This window comes from Cygnus olor, chromosome 1 (assembly GCF_009769625.2).
Source record: "Cygnus olor isolate bCygOlo1 chromosome 1, bCygOlo1.pri.v2, whole genome shotgun sequence".
Lineage (NCBI taxonomy): Eukaryota > Metazoa > Chordata > Aves > Anseriformes > Anatidae > Cygnus > Cygnus olor.
In genome coordinates, this window is record NC_049169.1 from 47,888,632 (window position 1) to 47,910,332 (window position 21,701).

Genomic DNA, 21,701 nt, shown 5'->3' on the forward strand with positions numbered 1-21,701 from the left:
ATTTTATTACGTTCTTAAGGCAATTTCAGTTCTGGTCTGTTCAGGTCCATGCAGAGACCTCCAATAACAAGGCTATGTGAATAGGATTCAGCTCCTTCTCCCTATAAGCAGCAAGCGTGGTGCAGAGGTGTGTGCCCAGTTCTGTGTTTTTTCCCCAGTGTTTAGTGAAAACTGGGGCCCTGGTTTTATTTGCTCCTCCGAACTTACTCTGAAGACCGTAACTATGATTTCCCACCTCGGCCTGTGCCTTTCAGGCAGCTGCAGTGAACTTGGCAGCTACGTGGCCCAGCATACCGAGGCCCACTGGTCCCAGCTTGCCATGCGCGCACTGCATGGCCTTGTCACCACCGTGCCCCATGGCCTGGGCCACATCTGGGCCGCATCTGGGCTGTGTGTCTGGGCTTTATGGAGGTGCCCGAGGCTGTGAGGGGAGGCTCCTGTGAGCGCCCTCTGTGAGGTAGCTCCCACCTTGGCAGCAGCTGCTGCCCATGAGGTGAGAGAGCAGCTCCTGCTGTGCCCCTGTGCCCTGCCAAGCGCCAGCACGTGGCTTTAGGGGCTGGAAGGGAGCGGTGGCCGCGGCGAGAAGGAGCAGTAGGTGCTGTTGGCTTCCCTGCCTCTCGTGCTGCCCCGTCAGCTGCCCTGTGCCCAGGTGGCGGGTGCTTTCTGCCGCTCTTTGGCAGTTTCTCCTGCGCAGTGAAGTCAATGGGAGCTTTGAAATCATTACCCAGTTTTCATTTTTCTGTTTTATTGTGGTCCCAACGGGGCTGTTGAACTCTCACCCAGCCCAGGCACTGAGCTTACATGTAATTACCCCAGCCGCAAGCCTGCTTCGTTAAGAGACACGTTCCCCAGCTCTTGTCCTCAGCCTGTGAAGAGGGGCAGCCACCCCAGGGGCATGGCAGCCCGCAGCCTGCTCACTGAGGCCCGGGGCTGGGAATGGGTCATTTCTGAGTGTCACCACGCTGTGCCTTCCGGGAAGCCATTCCAGTCTTCTGTGCGTTGTCTGCTCCCCATTCCATCCAAAGAAGAGTGTCATTTAATTGGCTTTGCAGCTCCTTTTCATGTCTTTAAACGTAAAACAATCTACAGAAATGAAAGATCTGTTTATATTTAGCTATGGCTGAAAGCCTAACCAGTCTTTTGAGTTTCACTTACGATACAAAATTGCTGGTGTTTTGTTGCAGGTCCAAAAGTATGAGAGAATAAAACTCCCAAGATCAGCTAGTTCGAAGTAGATTTGTTTTATTTTGAACAGTATACATCTTTTGAAACCATTGTTGACTAGGGTTTATTCTGAACCAGTCTCTTCAAGTTTTGGATCTAATCTCACCTTAAAAGCACAAGGTTAAATAATTCTTTACACCTGTTTGTGGAGTTCAAGAGAGGCTGCTTCACAGTTGCTGTTTGATCTGATTTCAAGGTCTGCCAGCTTGCAAACAGGGTTATTATTTTTTTTTCTACCTCTGATGAGGAGTCATGTGAGGTTTTTTTCAGCTGTTGTTTCTTCATTTGAACAAAATAGCAACAAAACCTTCAGGTACAGCACTCCTGTCTGGAAAAATGTTCAAAGTCTGCTAAGTTATCAAAAAAATAAGCACCTAGCAACAGATCGCTTAGGATACGTGTGGATTTGATGTGATTCACTAATAAACAACTCCGCAAACATTGCCAAGTGTTTTTTTCTGCACTACAGGACAGCAGTTTTAGCTCAGGGTCTGAGCCCTTTGATTTCTTCTTATTTTTTTGTGAGTCACAGGTGGATAGTGATTTTAATTTCCTATAGCTAGTGAGGTTTCTGCATGGTCTGAATAGAGGAGGATCCTGCCAAATTAAAGTGTTCTGTGGTTGTATCAGCAACGCAAAAGTAGAGCTAGGTGGTGAAATGTGCAGAGCCAAGTTGCGTGCTACTGGGTAGCCACCGGCTGGCTCGAAGGGGAGGGCTTGGTCAATCTCTTTGCATCGATAATCAAGGATTCAGGATTCAAGAGGGCTAGAAAGGTGTAGAAAATTCCTCGCTTCCCTTCTTTTGGCTGAAGACTCTCGCTACAATCAGTGGCAGCGAACTGTCCTCACTAGGAGGTGTGGTTGTTGGGGTTGGCTGAGGACGCGGACCCAACAAGCGGGAGGGCTGCAAGCTGAGCTGAGCCTTGCCCCAAGCCCCCTCCAACATCCCGATCTCTGGCGAGGTTTCCCAGTGGCTCTGCCTGCCAAAGCAGGAGGAGGAGCAGCCTCTGAGCTTGGAGGAGGGCTGGGAGGCTACGCGCATTAGCGCTGGAAAAGCCCAATGAAATGCAATTGAAATCAAAATACCATTTGTTGTCTTACCCATTGGAACAATTCACAGCAAATATTTCCTTTAGAAGAGGACAGCAATTTATTTGAAGATGTGTTTCATAGTCATGTTCTTAGCATGTTGTTGAAAGGACTTGCTCGTTCCTGTTGTGGTATTTCTAAGAGTGATTTGGCAAATGAGAAAGGGGAAGCGCTATATAACAATTGCATCAAAGGCACAAAGTAAATTGAAAACCAGACAGGCCATGCTATTGTGTGTTAACATCTTTTGCTCCAGTGAACTTAGAAGTTGCTGCAACTATAGCAAGTAAAATTCAAATCATGAGTGTGATATTTGTGTGCCTTTAATGAGGTAGTTCCTTCCCACATGGTGGCTGAGAGTAGCTGAAGTGTTTTATTTCCTCTCTACTATATGGCTTAAATAGACCCTTTTTAAAAGTAAGAGCAGTAGCTTCCATTTGCATACTTATCTTGGGTCTATTTATCAAGCTTGTTATATTAAATGATCTAGAAGAAACAGCTAAAGACTCTGAAGGTACAGCCCAGTATCAGAAAAAACAGGAAGAAAACTAAGTTTTCTGCATAGTTTTTGATACTAGATGAAATGTTACATGTTGTTTGCAAGTGCAGAAGCAAGTTTTACAAGATATGCAACATTATTTGTCCTCACCACAGGGCCAAATACAGACATAAGGTTGGGGAAGGGGAAGGAAGGAAAGGGAATAGGGACTGGGTGGTGGGCTGGCAGCTCCCTCATTGTGAGGCTGGGATTGCATACCAGCCCAAGCAGTATTGCTGAGGGTTGGTGCTGCCTGTGGCTATCTGCTTCCACCTTACCTTGTAATAATTCCTTCAGGACAAAAACAAACAAACGAAAACTTTAAAGATATAAAATGAAACAGATTTTTTTCCAAGAGAAAAAGTGGATTCTGTGGCATTATCGCATTCCATGGGTATGGTACATTAGTCAGAGATTTTGTTTTGAAAAGCAAAAGTATCGTTGCTTTTCTGTAAAATCACCATTTAAAAATTTTAAATAAAATTACAATTTTAAGCAATAATCATTTTGCCGAACATGAGAAAACTTTGAAATTTTTCTTTTGCTAGGAATTTAGAAAGTGCTCATTTTCGCTCTGTAACAGCCAAATAATCTTCTGAGAAGAAAGAAAAAAAGGAACAATAAGAATCATTTTGTCACTTACAAATGCCATTAAATGCTATGTGAGTAATAATTTTTATTCACTTGTTCCAATGGCAGAAGCTAGCTCAGGGACATGCTTCTCTTGTCTGAGACCTAGCAGTCAAATTTTAGGGGGTTCTGTGACAGATATGGTCTCTCATGTCCCTCAGGACCAGCATACAAGGCTGGATTTTTCCAGAATGATCCCTGGTTTCTGGAGGGCCTTTGGTTGACATCTCCAGGCAGAGCCCATCTAAAAAAGTCAAAGCAACACTGTCCATGAGCTAACCAAGTTAGCTGCATCAATGGTTGCTTATTTTGAGCTCTTCACCTTGTGGTAATGGTTTCGTTTCCTTTTGCTGAGCATTTTGTTCAGAAGCTACCGCTTCTGTCAGGCAAGCAACATCCAAACCAATTAAACCTAATTTTAAATGCGTGTCCAAAATGGCATTTCATCTTCAAAAATGAAGCTTGGTGTGGTTTTGAATACGTGTTTTGGTCTCCCATCAGTGTTTTAAATGCACGTCTCTGAGTTTTCAGCAGGCTCCTCTCCTTCTTCCTGCAGAAATTAAGGGAATAAGGTTTCCTTCAGAAAAACGTCATATCAAAATGTTCCTAGCTACTACAGTCCTGTTCTATTATCACTGTGTGTGCACAGATGTGAGAGTTCATAAATAGCTTTTGCTGTGCTGTACGGCTCAGTGCAGCCCAACGCGCTGTGGTAGAAGAGCTGTAATAGAGGGGAAGGAAAGAGCACAGCCACATGTGTTGTGCAACGCACTCAGGCACAGCCTCAGCTATGTTTCCTTTGTAGCATACATGTATCCTGGCTGTTGGGAGCCATGAATTTTCAGTCTCTAATTCTAATTAAGATGAAGGAAAGAAAGGATGGGATGAACAACACTGTCATCTCACAGTGCTAGACTGTATGACATAAGGTAGCATTTGCTTCTTGGTGACAGGCAGAAAATAAAAGATACTGAGAAAGGTCTGAAGTGGATCATTTTGTCTGATTAAACATATTCTCCAAGCTCTGTATTTTAAATGAATTAAGCTGAAAAAAATCAGTTCACCTATAGCCTTTTCTTTTTCTAGACCTTTTTCAAATGCCTTACTTTTGAATTGTATTGTTCTTGATTCCAGAAAATAAAGCTTTCAAGTCATTAGTGCTAAAATTTATTTCTGAGGTCTTACTGGCTTTTCTTTTCTTACTTTTTTTTTTTTTTTTTTAACGAAACATCTAAAAACGATTCCTGAGGCACAGAAATGAGGTTGTTTGATTTCAGTTTTGTGCTAACTGATTAACTTACCCTCTTGCTTTAGCTGTCTTGTGATACTTGGTATTCTTGGTATAAGCTCTACAAGTACTTGCAGGAAATATTAAAGAAAACCACCTTAAACCTGTAATTTGGAGAGGAGAGCTGTGAATACTGACCATGACAGAGAGCTGTGCAAATTGAAGGCAGTGTTTCTTTATCAGTGGTGATAGACCTATGTGACTGCCTGTGTACTTTCAAACCACTTTTAACCTGGATTATGTGGTAAAAATACAGCTCCAAGTTAAAGCAGTAAAGCCAATTTCAGATCAAGAAGAATGTCTGTCGGCTCCTCAAATAGCTGTTTTAAGCTGAACTCATTAGGCCTGTGTGTAGGCCTAGATGAAGTCCAAAACAGGCAGATATGTCAACAGGGGCTTACAGTGCACCCAGAGAACCTGATTTCTCTTTTCTTTGCATCCTATATGTTTCTTTTCACAGCTGTGTGAGAAGAATGACAGTGTTACTGAATTTACACAGTCCACGAAGCCTCCAGTCCTGCAATCCTGGTCCTTTATCTTTTAACAAGCTCGCACTTCATTTTCAATGTGTGTATTCAGGCTTTACTTTTTTATATCACCAATCAGATGAAACGCAGAGCTGTGGACTACAGTCTGATCCTGTTTATAGAGTCTTTCTTCTAGTGTAACTGGACTGAATTTACTGGAGCCAGTCCTGATTTACACTGAATATAAAACAGGACCAGATCCTTGCTTTTTTCATCTTTCATCTTGATCACTCAGATTCCATTTTTTTTTTTTAATGCTAAGAAATTACTGTTGTTGCTGACACATTTTTGAATATAATGTAACTTTTCCCATCCATTTCCCCAGCTCAGTTTCCAGGCTGGATTAAGATACTGTCTTTGAGGAGGGATGTAAAGAGGAAGCTGAGCTTGTGCTGCTGCAGAGGGACCACCACCCCATCCCACCCCACCACCATGCTCAGGCAGTAAGCACTCTGTAGGTCAGAAGGACCAGGGTGTCTCAGGCAGGAGAGATCTGAAGCTGGAGCTGTAAGGCCACTAAACTTTCTCTTCTGTTTTTTGTTTAAATTGCCAGTGCTGCCTGTTAAGAGCAAGAGCAAGGCTTGCTTTCTCGTACTTTCACTCCCTAATCCTTTATTCCAAGATGGCATGACAGCCTGCGTTAGTCCCTGGCAACACTTAATATGTAGGTGTGAGCAAAAATACCTAATTTGTGGTGAAATGTGCTGCCAGCTACAGGCTTTGAGAAAGTCAGGGAGTCCTTAGGTTCACTTAAACCTACCGACAGTCTGCATTATCACACGTGTTATCAGACAGTGTTCCCATACTTAGACAACCACGTATTGCTCTAGACGAACCAGAATCCATCCAATGATACGTGCTTTTTAAGTACGTTGGTAATACCGGGGCTGAAAAGGGGGAAGTGTTTTTTTTTCAGTGCACCCAAGTAGAACCAGGGTGTCCCGCAGGACTCCCTGCATAGCCAGCTCCCTCATCGCCCTTCATCTCCACTACAACAACCACCACAGCAACACCTGTCTCCCTGCCAGGTAACCTTGCTGATCTCTAAAGCACACACGTGCCGTGAGGTGAATGAAGTGGAAGGCCGAAAGACTGCTCACTGTCATCTCTCCGACCACAACCAGGTGGCAGCGTACCTCAGGACATTACTGCTGCAGCTGCGCATGCAGCTGGCAAGCCATCAGCCGCCCCATCTCTGCGACCCCGCTGGCTGTGCTCGTATGCGGCCCCTACTGCTGCAAGAGCAGCCTTACGCGTGCGGGAGCCAGGAGAAGAAACCTTATTAATTATAAGTCTCTGGTACTAGTGGCCACATCCCGCTGTAGGTCTTGAATGTAAGCGTCAAGTTGTGTGGGTGCGTGCTCCCTGCTGGTTGTCCTCTCTGGCTCCTGCAAACTGCTTCGTTCCCTTCCAAACCGGAGGCTGACACCAAGGTGTGTCAGCACTAGAGAGATGAGGAATGTAGGACTACTTGCTCCCTTTCTGAAGATGTCTTCACCGGTGTGTTTCAGAGGAGCAAGTCTTTGGGCTTTTTCACTCTGAGTTTGCTCAGCTGTACGTAAGTCCATAGATGTATATAAAATGGAGGGCAAATATCCCTACCAGCTTGTAGAGGTAATACCAGTTTTTGGTAAAAATAACCTTTGTTTGTTGGTTTGCTGGCTAATATACGAGCTTTTTGCTCCTTGTTGCATACACTGTCCTGATTTACGGCGGGGTGGGGAGGTACCACTGACTATTTTATTTAAAACAAGATTCTTATCTGCGATGTTTTTGCTTTCAAACTTCTCGGAGTCAAGATACCCACTTTCCACTGGAATTACATTATTGTTTTACTTTTCAGCCTCCTTTTGTGCTTGGATTGAATTTGGCTGTTCTTTTGCAGTCCAAACAAGAACATATTTCTTCTGGTATTTTTGCTTCTGAGTTTTGACTCTGGGACTGTGTATGAACAGACACAAACTTCCTGAAAGTACTTTTGGAATGGAACAAGCTTCAACTTGTGACTTAGTCATACAGCTTTTTCTTATAGTTGTAGAAATTTATCCTCTTAGCAAGTGGTCCTACAACTTCAGAGGTGTAATGATTGCAGAGCTGGGTTCACGCTTGAATTCATCACAGGTTCGCTGGATTTATAGCAACTTTTGCTGGTTGTAAATCCTGTCACAGGTTTTCAGGATTCAATCAGGAAGGTGAAAATTTTCTCTGCTAGAGCCGTCTGAGGGAGACAGCCCTGTCTGGAGAAAGGTGAGACTGGAGCATGTCCACCAGAGTTTTTCAGCAGCTCGCTCTGAAGGACTGCAAAGCAGAGCTAAAGCTGTTCTCATTCCTTAGGGAACACAAGGAGGCTAAAACATTGACTAATCTTTCCTGAGGGAGGTGTTTTGTTGGAGAACACTGGTTCACAATAAGCCATTTCTCTGGAAGTCTGATTTCACATTGGAAGTTATTCATGTCTGGCCCACAGACTGGGAAAAAAAAGTGGGCTGTGGTAGATGATAAGTATATTCAGTCCTTGGCTGAAATGGGTATCTGCGATCAGGTTGGAAAGCAGAGACATCAGTCAAAATGTGACAAGTTCTGGGACTTGCGTTTGTTAGTTCCAGGGTATATTTCACTGCTTTAGACTGCTTGCATAGCATCAGGAAATAAAATCCAATTCCAAGGTTCAAAGTGTTTACTCTGTGAAAATCCTCTGAGTTGAATCTTTGTTAGAACATATGTATGATCCAATGAGAATTAAACCTTAGCAGAAGGCTTGTGAAGCATGAACATATACATAAACAAATGTATGTACTTGGGTATGCACAGCTGCACACGCTGCATCAAAGCCCTGCTTAAAAGAAAAGAACAAAACATTAATCGGCTCAGAATTACAGAACTGAATTTAGTTCCTTGAAGTAATTAGGGCAGCGTACGTGGCTTGTGGAGGAGCCATGAAAGTTAACTTTTGCAGATCAGTACAACTGTATGAAATAATAATTCCTCCTAAGTTTCTAACTCATTAAAAGATGAGGTGTGTGTACTGGCTCACTTGTTTCAGTGGTGCTCAGGGAGAGAACTTGAGCATCTTGTTGAATCAGGGCTGCAGCTTCTCCAAAATACAGTTGTGGTTCAAATGGGACTTCCCAAATGGTGTTTCAAACTGATCAGCACAGCCAGCTGCTTTGGAGATCATCTACAGCTGTGAAGGAGGAGGCACCAGTTGCTCTGAAGTGGTCCGTGTAGAATGGGATGTGAGGGGGCTAATAACATGTAATTCTGGTTTTAGTACTGCTTGTATACTTTTTGCACAGGGAGAGAATAATTTAATCCTTTGTGGAAATCTTTCACATCTATCTTCTCTCTTTTTCCACTTGAGGGGTGTGATGTTAATCCTTAATACCATCTGGGGAAAGAATCCCTGTCTTAAAAGATTTGCTTTTACCCATTTATATTAGCAGTTATCAGCTTTTTGTGGCGTAGTGTGTAAAAGATGCTGTGTGCACAGTACATGGAATGGGAGCAAAAGGTAAACTGGACTGGAACAATAGGCAGACTTGGGGGATCTAGAAATACTAACACCATTGTGAGCTAAATTGCTAACACGTACTTTGCAGGAGACAAAAATTATATTGGAGCAATTTCTTGGCATTCAAACGTATCAGAGAACAACTACTATTATAATTCTAGCTTTATGCTCCCAGTGAATAGAATCCAATAAATGTTACATTTTGTTCTCGTTTTCCTTACACAGACTTCAGTTTCAATTTGCATAAATCGTATGCTGTGGACTGTTTTGCTACTTCCTCTGTTTTTCATTCTGTGTATATTCCTGTACATGGTAATGCTTTGAAAAGATTTATAGTCTTTGTGAGGCATACTGAACTAGGAGACTTATTCCCCGGATTTATTCTCCTGGTATTAATTGCCTTACTTTGCAAATAAGTCCAGCAAGCCTAAGCCAAAATATTACAATTTATGTTGATGATGATCGTCAATTGGCAAACGTACAGGTCCTGTTTATCTTGTGCTTCTTGGTTCTTGTGCTGCCACAGTGTTCTAGGTTATCTGTCTTTGTCATCAAATCAAAATATCATAAAAGTTTGCTTAGACCGTGTTGTGCTTCTGAATGCTTTTATTTAGAAATATATGCAGTGCTTGGTAGGGTGGGAGTCTGATTTTAGAGAATTTCTTGATCTACAGTCCAGAGGGATACAATTATTTGAAAGTCAGTTCTGTGGCATTTTTTCACTTTCCTGCTACTTCTGATTGTTTAACAAATGTACTTTCCTACAGTTTCTACTAATCCTTGGTAATATAAGTATTATTAACAGACTTAATAACAAAGAAGAGAAGTGTAAGTTTTAATTTGAATTTTAGATTCCTTAAATGTGGTGCCACAAAATAACTTCATGCAAAACCTAACAACCCTTAGGTATTGTACTCACTTATTACTTCCAATACCTGGACTCTGTAGGCTGGTTTGTCTTCTGTCTGAATCTGTTAATATATATATATATTTAATATATTTTTTAACAGGAAAAAATTAAAAGGCTTAGCATTCTCTCAGAGACCTAACATTGTACTAACCAGTAACTCCATTCACATCCTAATTTTGCAGTCGTAAAATGGAGTAGGAAAATATTTCTTCCTGAGGTACAGTTTTGTTAGCTATTCAAGACAGAGAACTTGTGACCATCTTGTGTTTTAAAAGGAGGCATAATTAAATCATTGGTAACCAAGAAAAATTAAAAGTTCTTTCGCTAAAATACTTAATTTGCAGTGTTAATTTGCAAAACCCTGGGGTATGGTGGGGGCTGATCTTGTGAAGGGTGTTTAATTTGATGCTTCTGGTGCATGCAGTGCTCTAATCCTAATGACTTTCAAATGCTGGAAGAAATGAGTTGTGTTCATCTGCCTTCGTCTGAGGATCTTGCTTGCATATATCAAATGCTGCAATAAGTTGAGAGGACCGATGGAAAATGACAGCACATAATCTCATTTCAGTGAATCTTTATGCTCTTAGTAGGTTGTTACTGGGTTTCTTTTGATCCCAGCAGATTCTGCATGTTTCTCTGTTCTGTAATTTTTCAGACCTCCTTCCCAAACCTGTATCACCCATGCAGCTACTACGTGAGGCAGCAGAGCTGACTAACGGGGAGGAGAGCTGGGGAGAAAGAGACAAAAGGCCTTGTGGTCTCCCCCATCTCCTGTGCCCTGTGAACAATATTCATCTTGTAGTCATAAAAGCTTCATATGGCTGTGCTGGTAAACACCATGAGAAAGAAAGTTGTTTTTAAAATTTACCAATGTTCACTTATATTTTATTTCTTGGTTCATCCCTCATTTGTCTTTAAAATGTTCGTCCAAATAGAAAGCCCATAAGGAAATTTAATTTTGTGTAGTTGACTAGAAGTGTACTGATGGCAAGTATATAATAAATATACTGCTTTATGCTGAAGGTTGAAACCCTTCTCTTTGGCCCTACGGCGACCTGAAGGAGGGCTTGTGCTTGTCCTGCAGCCCAAGCGTGCGTCAGTAGGGACTGGGAGATGGAGAGGCCTTTGTAAGCACAGTCCTTTCTCAAGGCTAAAGTGGTTCTGCTTTCCTTATCAGGCAGCAGTATCTGAAGCAAACAAAAAGGGCCTGCGAGCCAGCAGATATTTTGTATGACATGTATTCATACTGAAATTGCCGTGGCCTCTGGATCACCTTAGCTTGTGTAAGGGAGGGGAGGGATGGCGAGGCGGGAGGAGGGAGCCCGCTCCTCACCCCACGGAGGAGCCGTGGCACCAGGCAGGGCAGCTCCGACATGAACGCAGATCAGGGGTGGCAGTGGTGGCTGGCCTGTGACCGGGAGGTAGGTCTCTTTCGGGCTGGTGTGGGGCTTTTCCTCACCGTGTCCCTGCCCTGGGTCAGGGAGCACAGCCAGCCCCGCGGCTGGGCCCTGGCTGGAGAGAGCAGGCAGCTGCCGCTGTGGAGAGCTGGCCCACGGCAAAGAGGCTTCATGTTTTCCTGAAAACAGTAAACATAAAACATTTTCAGAGGCAGTGCTTGGTAGCCTTAACTTCCTACAGGCATTGACATTGAAACAGGGATGGTTGACGTTCTCTGGTCAGAGGTAAGCATACCTTCTCTGGACATTTCCATAACTTAACTCCTGAGGAGCTGAGGTTTCTGAACCAGCACTTAACCTCTCTCACTCACCTTCTCCTCAGGTACAGTGTTTCCCAAGCATTTAGTGAGCTGAAATCACAGGTTATCTGCAGCATCTCTCAATAGGAAAATGTCGAGGCTAATCTATTGAATCTCTGTTTTTCACATACCAGTGCAGTACAACAAAGCAGCATGGGTCCCTGTGAAGTCCCTTTCTGCTTCTAAGACATCTGCTGCTTTTGATTTCAGTGTGCCTGGTTGATACTAATTAATACTAAAAGAGATGCTTTTATATTTCTTTCAGAGTGCTTTTGGTGCTAGGATCACTGGGGAGTGCATTTGGACTCTGGAGGACTGTCAAATGCAGGGTTTTCTCCAATTAGCAGCAACTCTTTCTACACTGGCTTGCTTGCTTTGTCTCTTTGAGTATGCCACTTTTACTCCTCCTTCTCTTTTTCATCCGTTTTTTTTTTCTCCCTGTCACTTTGCAATAGAAGCTGTAATGTCACTGAACCGCTGCTGTGCCTCCCTGTCCTTTCTGTGCCAATCAGTTCATCTGGGACAGAGAGAAGAGCTTTGAGGTCATTCTTTGCTCTGGCTATACTAAAAGATGTAGGCAAGAAGGAGATAAGCCATGCTTTGAGTGGGATGATTTGAACCCTGGGCCTTCTTTGGCCACTCTGTGGCAGTCCGTGCTTCCTGAGAAGTACGGTGCCCACGCCGGGTGCAGCACTCATGCTGAAGCATTAACACCTACAAGTAAAACAGAAGGTTTATAGACTACAGTGTAAGGTTTATTTTAGGGTCATCGTTCACTTGTGTGTTTTGCAACAGAATGGCATGGATGGATATTTATGACCCTGTCTATCTGCATATCCTTTCTGGTGGAACTGCTACATATGTACCCACTCTGCATATTGTATTGTGCAGCCGATAGCTTCTTTTCAAGTGTGCTCTTCTTCACTTGTTCTTACTGTATAGCATGGTATTTGGAATTGGTGGAAATTCCACCAATTTCTCAAATCCTTTTAAATTCTAATTCTGTCCTCCTGTGTGCTTACAGCCCCTTCCAGATGCTATCTGTATTGTGTATAGAAAGTGGATATTCTCTATGTTGCTGTCCTGTTGGAGACCTAGGAGAATGTCCCAAGGCACATCATTCCTGTTTGGCAGTGAACCATTGAGAAGCGCTTTCTTGCTGGAGATTTGTATTGTGAAAAAGTGCAGAAAAGCTGTACATTAACTGAACGTGCAGACAGTCTCCTCATTCTCTTGTACCAAGGAGGGCCTTTTTCCTGCTGTTGGAGGAAGACTGACATGGTCTCTCTCTGATAAACCCACATTATCTTTTTCTTAACACTGCAAAACCTTCCGGGTGCTTGCAAAGACAGCTCGCTTCCTCCACTGTTTCCATGTTTCCTGTGAACTGAAGCTGAGCGGGGTCAGGAAATTACTGATCAGTTGGCATATTTGTTGTTCACAGAAAGACAGCAAGTTTTCTGCTGAATGGAAATTCCAGAGCACAGTCCACCACATCTCTTACGTGGAGTTAACTAGTCATCTATTTCATTCCGATTTTTACAGCAGAAAACCAGAATGATCTGCATTTCTATACAAACTGTGTTTTCCATCTATACTTTTGATGGAAGGAAGATTCCTGGCAAGCTTTCTTTCAATAACCACTAGTGAATACAGTGTCCTTTATTCAGTGAATTATTATGGCAGTGAAAAATGTGGTAGTCTACTTTTCAGAATAGTGGGAGTCAGAAAGCGGAGTCCTACCCTCAACGCAAAAGGATTGATCTGTCTGTGGTTGTCACTACAGGGAGTTCTAGATACATCAGCCCAAATTAGTTCCGTGTAGCTTTAAGTTTTAAATGCTAACTCATTTCTCTTTGCACAGAATATAGAGAGCACTTGGGTAGCAATTTAGGTACCACAGTAAAATAAAACAAGTTAGGTGGATGAACTCAGGCAACAGAGAGCAACTAAATGCATTTGGAAGTCGATGATTTACTGTGCGCATTGATGCAATCACTTAACCTCCTGAAAAAAACATGGAGACCTCTCTAAAATTGGAATGCTCTGAGACGGTCTCTATCTGTAATCAGTTTGGGCCAAAAATATAATGACTGTGACTATCCAGAATGCTGAGACTAAGAAGACAGGCTGATCAGCTAGCTAATTTAGGTCGTGATCCAAATTGCACTGAAATTAATGGGTGGACTGTGACCTCATGAGAGCCGAATTGAGCTCTAATTGATAAAGGAATTCACTAAGCACGAGGCACTTCAGAATGTTTTTATTGCTGTTCAGAAGTCATACTTAGTTTAAAAGTTTCGAGCCTCTTTCTTAAAATAGCATTTGCCTAAGGTGGACTGTAAATGACTGGTCTGGTTTGCAGCAGAGCAGGAGTTAATGAAAGCTCAGTCTGTTCTCGTCTGTCCTCAGAATTTTCAGTTGGCAAATTTTTGGTTACCCTAGCAAATATAACCTCCTTCAACGGTTACCTTGGTTATATTTTTTACATGAATATCTTGCAGAGATTCAGCTCACTGGTTTTAGGAGAGAGATGCATCCGAACCAGGTAGGTTGGACAGGACTGCTGGATGTCTCTATTCCCTCCTCCTGCTCAAAGCAGACAGAGCAGGTTGCTCAGGTTCTTTGCAGCTGAGTTTTGAGTATCTCCAAGGATTGAGATTGCACAGACTTTCTGGACAGCCTGTCCCATGGTTTGGCCAAAACAGAGCTCTGTTGAGCAGATGACATCCAAAACAGGACTCTGACAGGCTTTGCTGTGATCTGCATGTGCTCCATCCTAATACAGCCTCAGCTGGGATCTGACTAGTGTATACAGTCTGTGATCTTGTTGGAGTTTTTCCAGGCAAGGAGAAAACCCAGTCTTAACTTGGTCACTGTATTTACCATTACGTTTTCTGGTTGTTTTTCTTTGTTTTCTTTGTTGTCTTCTACAGAGGCTGCATTTTAGGGTTGTTCATTTGGATCGGTGAGGCTGTGATGGACATGGAGCTGTCTGAGATGGCTTCTGAGTTCTTTACCTTGATCCAGTCACTGTGGTGCTTTCTCTGTGCATATTTGGCATTGCTTTAGTTGAAAGCCTGTCTGCATGCCAACAGGAGGGAGAACATCAGCTCTGATAGCCTTTCAGCAGACACTTGAACTGAAGTCTGCTGTGATGCTAGCCCCCATCCACGCTGGCGTGATAGCCTCCATCCCTGGCAGATGCAAAAATCAGTTTGAGGGGATCAGAAAAGGCCAGAGTAACAGTAAGGCCCAGCTGTAGAATTAAAGATGACTCCTCTTTTGTGCCAACCCAAGCCGGGAGACTCCAGAACTTGCCTCTTTCAAGATTTAGCTTCCTAATTTCTTGAGGCTGGGCCTCACTTTGCCAAGTGGAACTGCAGGCAGCTGCCTCCATCCCTCCCCATCCTGTGAAGGAAGCTCTGTCTGTAAGGCTGTGGTTGGCATTTAGAGGGACTGAGGTTGCTTTTTTTTCTCTTGCAGCCTCCTGGAGATGGGTCAGTAAATCATGTGCATCATGTTATGGGAAATATTGAATGCAATAACTTTATTACAAGATCCATTTTTTTTTACCCACTGAGCATCATGAAGATTGAATGTATTGGTTGAACAGATTGGCTGTCTAACTAGCAGCGTGCACCTACAGGGACACTCACTGCACTGTGCTGGTTTTAGAGTGACTTCTTTTTGGGGTGATTATACTCAGTTCTCACCTTTACATACCATTTGTAGTTTCTCAAGATACAGGAAAAAGCTGGAAGAATAAGAATTAAGAGACCAATAAACCAAAAGACAAAAACGTTGGAAATAATAATCTAAATAATATCTAAATATCTAAATAATAGAAAAATAATCTAAATAATATCTAAATAATATAATCCAAAATATCCTGCATGTTTTCTTAAAACAATGTCTTGAATCTCAGGGACTGCCCTCAGCCATTTCTCAAAATACTGATATTCTGCCTTGATTGGCCTTGCTGTGCAGCTAAAATTTTTTTTGCATGCTGTCTAAAGCAGTTGAAACCAACCTTGGCTTGGGCCTCAAGACTCAAATGTTAATATCACTAATTAACTTCTGGCGTGTTAAAATGGCAAGAGTATTAAAATAGATTTTCATTTTTTTTCCCTGTTTTGACTGGTTTGTTTGGATGTCATTAAGCTACTTATTTCTAGCAAAAGTACAAACGTTGTACTGTGAGCAGTGCAAGTAATTTATGGCTTCTTAGCTAGAAGTCCAAATGTTAATTTTTGTTACTGTTTAAATTAAATGACAGCACCGTTTTATTCTGTTCTTCAGTATCCAAATAAATTGATTACACAAGTGCAATTAAGACAACAAGCTTAATCTTTCCTTTTATTGTGCAAGTTGGCAGTGCCAATATTAGCCTGCAGTCTTCTTGAGTTGCTTATGAATATTTTACATTGCTTTGCAGTCACTTAATAAAATTAAACTTCCTGAACTGAAGAAAAATAGTTCAATTATTTTTAGAATAATAGACCAGATGTCCATAGCATGGAGGTAACAATCATATTTTAATCAAAATACATCCTCAGTAGAAGATATTTTGCAAAACATATCTCAATGGAGGCAGTATTTAATCTCACTGTTGCTGCTGGATTTTAGGTACGTGATTGAGTTCATGCTCCTGCACTGCCTAAGACAGTGGTTATGCACGATACAATGTCCTTAGGTTGCAGATCTCAACCCTTAACTAGAGCAATGCCTTAAGGAGCTAAAAGGTCCTATTATGAACAACAAAAATACAGAAAAAACAAATACTTCATGACAGGAAAAAGTTAGGAGCAACCCATCCCTTCGAGCAGAGACTGCATTATGGACTCAGCATGTTCTTCCTGCACCAGAACTCAATTAGTGAACTTTTTTTTTTTTGTGCCTACAAAGACCTCAGCCTTACAGAGCTCCTGCCTCCCTCCCTGAGCCCTGGTTTTTAGCTCTTTTCTCTCTTGTTCCTCTACCTCTGTAAAAGAATTGCACTGTAAATTTGTTTGACAGTCTTTGGAATCTGTCTCCAGAACTTAACCATTTCTGTAGATTTTTTTACCCTGACAACTGAGTTTGTATTCTCAGGTCGTCCCGTTGTGGTTTGATAGCTGTGGAGCCACTCTAGCCTCTGTGCGTGGAGATCACGGCACCTCCAGGGATTTCTGTAGTCCCATGGTCTTTAGGAGAAATACCGGTGGGTTGCACAGCAGCCTGGGACTGAGCTAAGAAGAGAATATCAGTCCCTGGAGCCTCAGTTTGGTTTTGCGTCTCCTGCTTCCACCCTCACAGCCAGGGCAATGCCTGTGCCTGGAACTCCCCTTGTCCCTTTCGTTAGCAGTACCTGCTGGAAATAGACGGGCATGTCAACACAAAGTCTATACAAGTAAATCAAAATGGACCATGATGCTGTCATCCACGGTCCGTGCTTTAGCATTAATTGGCCGTTACGTGTTAAGAGTTCAAGCGAGGGAGTGCTCTGCAATGTTAATACGCTTTGGACTGAAGTAGTTAGCAAGGTGGTTCCTAGCTGGAGAGTAAACGCGGCACTTCAGTCGTTATGTCACCGTGGAGTTAAAACCTGATTAAGACACCTGACAGAAACCAGCACAGGGAATGTATTTACAGGAAATAGAGTTAAAAGTACTTCTAAAAAGGGAAATGTAGTTGGGTAGGAAACAGACTGAAAGTGCTAGTGAGCTAAGTCCCGTTGGTATGTTTTAGCTGTCACTCAAATTCTCCTCAGTAGGGATTACGTTTTGGTGCTGGTTTGTGGCTGGAATGCCAAGCAGTTTGACAGAAAGCAGATCGGATCTTCTGTAAGTCTGCTGGTTTTACAGAGTGCAGAGAAGGGCTCAAAAAATTGCAGGTGTAGGCAATGAAACCATCTTCCTTGGTTGTGTCCCTAACTAATAAAGCTGAAGAAGTGCAGGATAGGGGAAAGACCCTCTGTTGTTTTTGGGTCTCTGGTGACAAAGGGAGCAGGGAAGAAGAGAGAGTGAGCCACCACCCAGCTGTGCTTTCTGTTGCTCTACTGCACTTGTGTATTTTCCTAAATTTGAGCAATATCCTTGCTGGAATTTAGCATCAGCTTTATTGACTAGCTGGGTGTGGGTCTTGGGATCCTGGAGTTTTTATTTGTTCTCAAACTTGAAGAATGTTAGAAAGTGTTTTTATGGTTTAAAATGAGGAACTTGGGATCTAAAGTAAAAGTCCATTTACAGTTTTATAAATGTTTTCATTTATAATACAGTTTGTGCTTAATGAAATCCTCTGTGTAGACTTAAATATAATTCAGGGGAAACAGAAGAGTCCTGAGGCTTTCTGTGGCTGGGTTTATGCAGTTTGGGCTGGCTGGTGAGCATAATAGTCTTCCTGGCATTAGTATATATTAATTCAGATCATGTCACTTATTAACTGTTCATCTTTTTCCTCTTCTTTTTTTAGAAGAGGTACTCACATTTTTGATCTGTTCTTAATGAGGTGGCTCCGTTTGATTTCTTTGAGTAATTGCAATTTGTGCACATCTGCAAGGAGCAGTTTTGAGTTTTGCTTTTCATTTCTTCCTGTTCCAGTAAATCAGTCACAGGAGAAAGCATGGAGACATCTGAGTGGAAGATCTAAGTAGCCTGCCAGGTTGCCTTAAGATCTGACATCTAGCAGACTGGACTAGAAAGAGCAATGTCATCTGGACATGGACAGCTCTGAAGATGTCTTTGCATCGCACGGGGTTATTTACATGGTTAATGTGCTGTAGCAAAGCCTGTCAGAGATCTGATAGCAGGTCCATGCACTTACCAGCAGCTGTGGGTGTTAAAACTCCCAGGACTAACAACCTCCAGTTTCACTTTTGTTCGCTCCTCATGAGTTTCAGTTCTCACTGAAGTTCAGTTCCTAGACAGTAGGACTACTTAAATCCAATGAGACTTCTATTTATTATTATTTTTGGTTCCCTGGTATGAATCTGTCCCAAAAGCTTTTTCACTGACAACAGCTGAAACATCCTGCTTTATCCAAGTTCAAGCGAGTGCTGGGATTCTGGGATGATTGCTTGGCCACCTACAAAATTCAGCTTTTTAACTAAAACTGTTCTCAGAGACTCACAAAGCTGTTCATGCCTGTTCTTCAGACTTGTCCCTAGCAGACACCAAAACTTCTTATTCTTGTTACAAACTACCCCTTGAGATGGTTTAATTCAGCCGCTCACCTAGCAGAAGCTCAGCCGACCCATTTGGTTAACATGGCCAAGGCAGCCTGGTTCCTGGAGCCAGCAGCCCACAGGAAGCCTGCCAGCGCATGTAGCCCCAGTGCTCAGTGCAAACAGGCATTATTTGTGTCTAGGGTGCCTGGGACTGGGCGTTGGGATTGTCCTGGTTTCGGCTAGAATAGAGTTGTTTTTCCTCCTAGTAGCTGGTAGGGTGCTGTGTTTGGGATTTAGGATGAGAATAATGTTGATAACACCCTGATGGTTTAATTGTTGCAGAGCAGTGCTTACACTAAGCCAAGGACTTTTCAGCTTCTCGCTCTGTCCTGCCAGCGGGCAGGCTGGGGGTGCAGCAGGAGCTGGGAGGGGACAGAGCCAGGACAGCTGACCCAGACTGGCCAAAGGGATGTCCCGTACCTTATGGAGTCATGCTGAGCAATTAATATGGGGGGGGCTGGCTGGAGTGGGGGGACCGCTGCTGGGGGATGGGATGGGCATCGGTCAGCAGGTGGTGGGCAAGTGCATTGTGCATCACTTGTTTTGTACACATTGTTATTAGTAGTACTGTTATTGTTATTTTTTCTTTCTTTTCTGTCCTAATGAACTGTATTTACCTCAAGCTTTCACTTTTTTTCTGATTCTCTCCCCCATCCCACTGAGTGCGGGGAGGGTGAGCGAACGGCTGTGAGGGGCTGAGCTGCCGGCCGGGTTAAACCACAACAGGGCTGCAGCTGGAATAATGTGTCAGCTCTCAGCAGGAATGAGATGTCCCATCAAGTCCATCACTGCGTTCAGTGCCTGGTATTTGTTATAAATGGTAAATCATTATTTTATCCCCTGTGCAGCTAGCAGGACCAGTTTTTCAGAAGCTTCCTCTCCAGGTCTGGAGGAACATGTTTGATCTTAACCCCTCTGAATTGAGGAGGGGTTATACTGCATCCGGTAATTCAGCTGCTCTCTCTCTACCCTTCAACAGCTGTGTTGGCTTTGGGGAAATGTAAATGATTTCCGCAGTGTTCTGCTAAGCAGGACCTTTCCAGGAGTGAGTCCAGCTTAAATCAAAATGTGATGATAGTGAGGTTGAAAGGAAAAAGGCTTAAAAGCCAGCCTGTGCAGTAATCACCCCATGAACCTTTCCCCCCTCATTTGGGCTCCTTATCCCACCTGAGGAAGCTTAAAATCAGACCAAGCACAGATGTTATTGAATACGGTTCTGTATCCTGTGTGCGGAGCTCTGTGCCGCCTCCTGACTGCTCCGTTTTTAGCTGCAGAGTAATGTGCTCTCATGATTTATTACACAAAACATTCTGGCAGCAGAAAGGATCAAGAGTAGGTGGGTCCATTACAGCTGTTATCTAATTCCTTTTGAATGTTAGAGACTATTTAAATAAAAAAGCCTTTTTTTTTTTTTTAAATGTATGCTCCAGGATTTCCATTTGATGTTTGAAAAGAGAGATGTCTCTAATAGCCAGTTGACCCTCATTAAGCAGGATAAGATCTGAACACTGAATATCAAGAGCAAAATTTATGATGTTTCCAATAACCTCAGGAGGGACAGGGAATTTTAATACCTGTGATGTGACTACAGAAGAAACTTCTCCCTGGTCTCTGGAGGGCAGTGTGGATCTCTCTCCTCCTGTCTGCACGTGCTCCTGCTTTTGTGGAAGTGAAGACTCAGCTCGAGGGGAACAGGAGCTCCCTCCTGCTTGTCCTGCTGGTGTGTGACCCCCTGGCTTGCACAGCAGGCTCCTCTGAACCTCTCCCGATCATGGTGCAAGTAAGGAGAGAGTAGGCAGGGACAAATTCACAGCTGGTAGTAAGCCTCTTCACAGGCTCCAGTCTGCAAAGGGCAGCCTAAACAGCCGAAATGGATGTAACAACAGTAGCTGAATAAACAGCGTTGGTCTCACTGGTGAGCCGGCAGCGCTGTGTGGTGCTCCGGGGAGTACGTGTTCGCTCTGTGTGAGTGCAACGAATCCACCTGAGGACATGAGGAGGCTGGAGAAGTGGTACAGCTGTGTGGGGTGTGCCTCTTGGATGCAGTTAATGCAGGGAGCAGGGCTGATCTGGCCAGAAAAATAAGACCTGGAGTGTTTTGGAAAAAAATAGTCTGATAAGAAAAAAAGACAAGCCGCTGGTTGTACTCCTCCAGAGAAGCTTGCTCCTCAGTGCAGCACACTGACAATTGCCTTACTCTTTTGTTTGATCTAGAAGTGCATTAGTCAAATTATAAGAACAAAAGAATAAACTGAGTAATAGCCTGAGAGTGAGACACAGCTGGTCTACCCCTGTGAGAGCTCAGGGCATCTGCAGTCTGCGAGCACTGTGTCTGTCGGGCTTTTCCTCAAGCGAGTGGCTGTGTGTCTGGGCAGGGAGGAGGAGGAGCAAAGGGCTTATCTTTCTCTCGTTGGCCCTACAAATCTTGCAATGGAAATTCAAACCAGTCTACATATTTTTGCAGGCTTTTTAGTGATGTTTACGAAGAAAAAAAGCACAACTGGAAGTAAACTCAGCTCCTTCTTGCAGTTTCTGCCTCCAGTGTGCTCGTGCTGGGACCCCAACCTTGTCACTCAGCTACCAAAACTCATACAGGAAAGGTTGCTCACACACTTTGGCTCTGAAAGAGCAGCCTTCAGAAAAAGTGGAGGCACTGTGCGTCCTCCTGCACCTTCTGCACGTCCTGGACAGCCGGGGCGAGTAGGCTGATACCTGGTGTCAGCTCGGTGCTGGGCAGGACGTGCTCCAGCAGCGCGAGAGGCTTTGCCTTCACGCCTGCTCTGTGTGTGCAGAGGAGCCTGGCTTTGAGGAAGACTCTCGGGCTATCTTTAGCAGACAGACCACGGCTGGGTTGCACTTCCAGAAACTGAAGCAGCCCTATCGTCTCAGCTCACGCTTTCATTTCTCTCCAGGGAATAACTCATACGAGCATTACAACCAGGCTGAAAACATCCACCTCTCCAGCAGTTCGCCGTGGTGGAAGAGCACTGTCCTTCTGCACTGCTTAGGTAATGCTGTTGG

General features: G+C 43.5%; 1 protein-coding gene across 3 annotated transcripts in view; it reads left to right on the forward strand.

The window, feature by feature from the left end:
- TMCC3 (transmembrane and coiled-coil domain family 3) overlaps positions 1-21,701 on the forward strand; it is a 140,412-nt gene that overhangs the window by 21,856 nt on the left and 96,855 nt on the right. The window contains exon 1 of one of the 3 annotated variants that reach the window (XM_040557396.1): positions 21,498-21,688. The exons of 1 other annotated variant lie outside the window; for it this stretch is intronic. The gene's annotated coding sequence lies outside the window, so the exon portion shown is untranslated. Of the gene's footprint in view, positions 1-21,497; positions 21,689-21,701 lie in introns of those variants that run through there. One more of the 3 variants, XM_040557401.1, reaches the window with a different exon arrangement.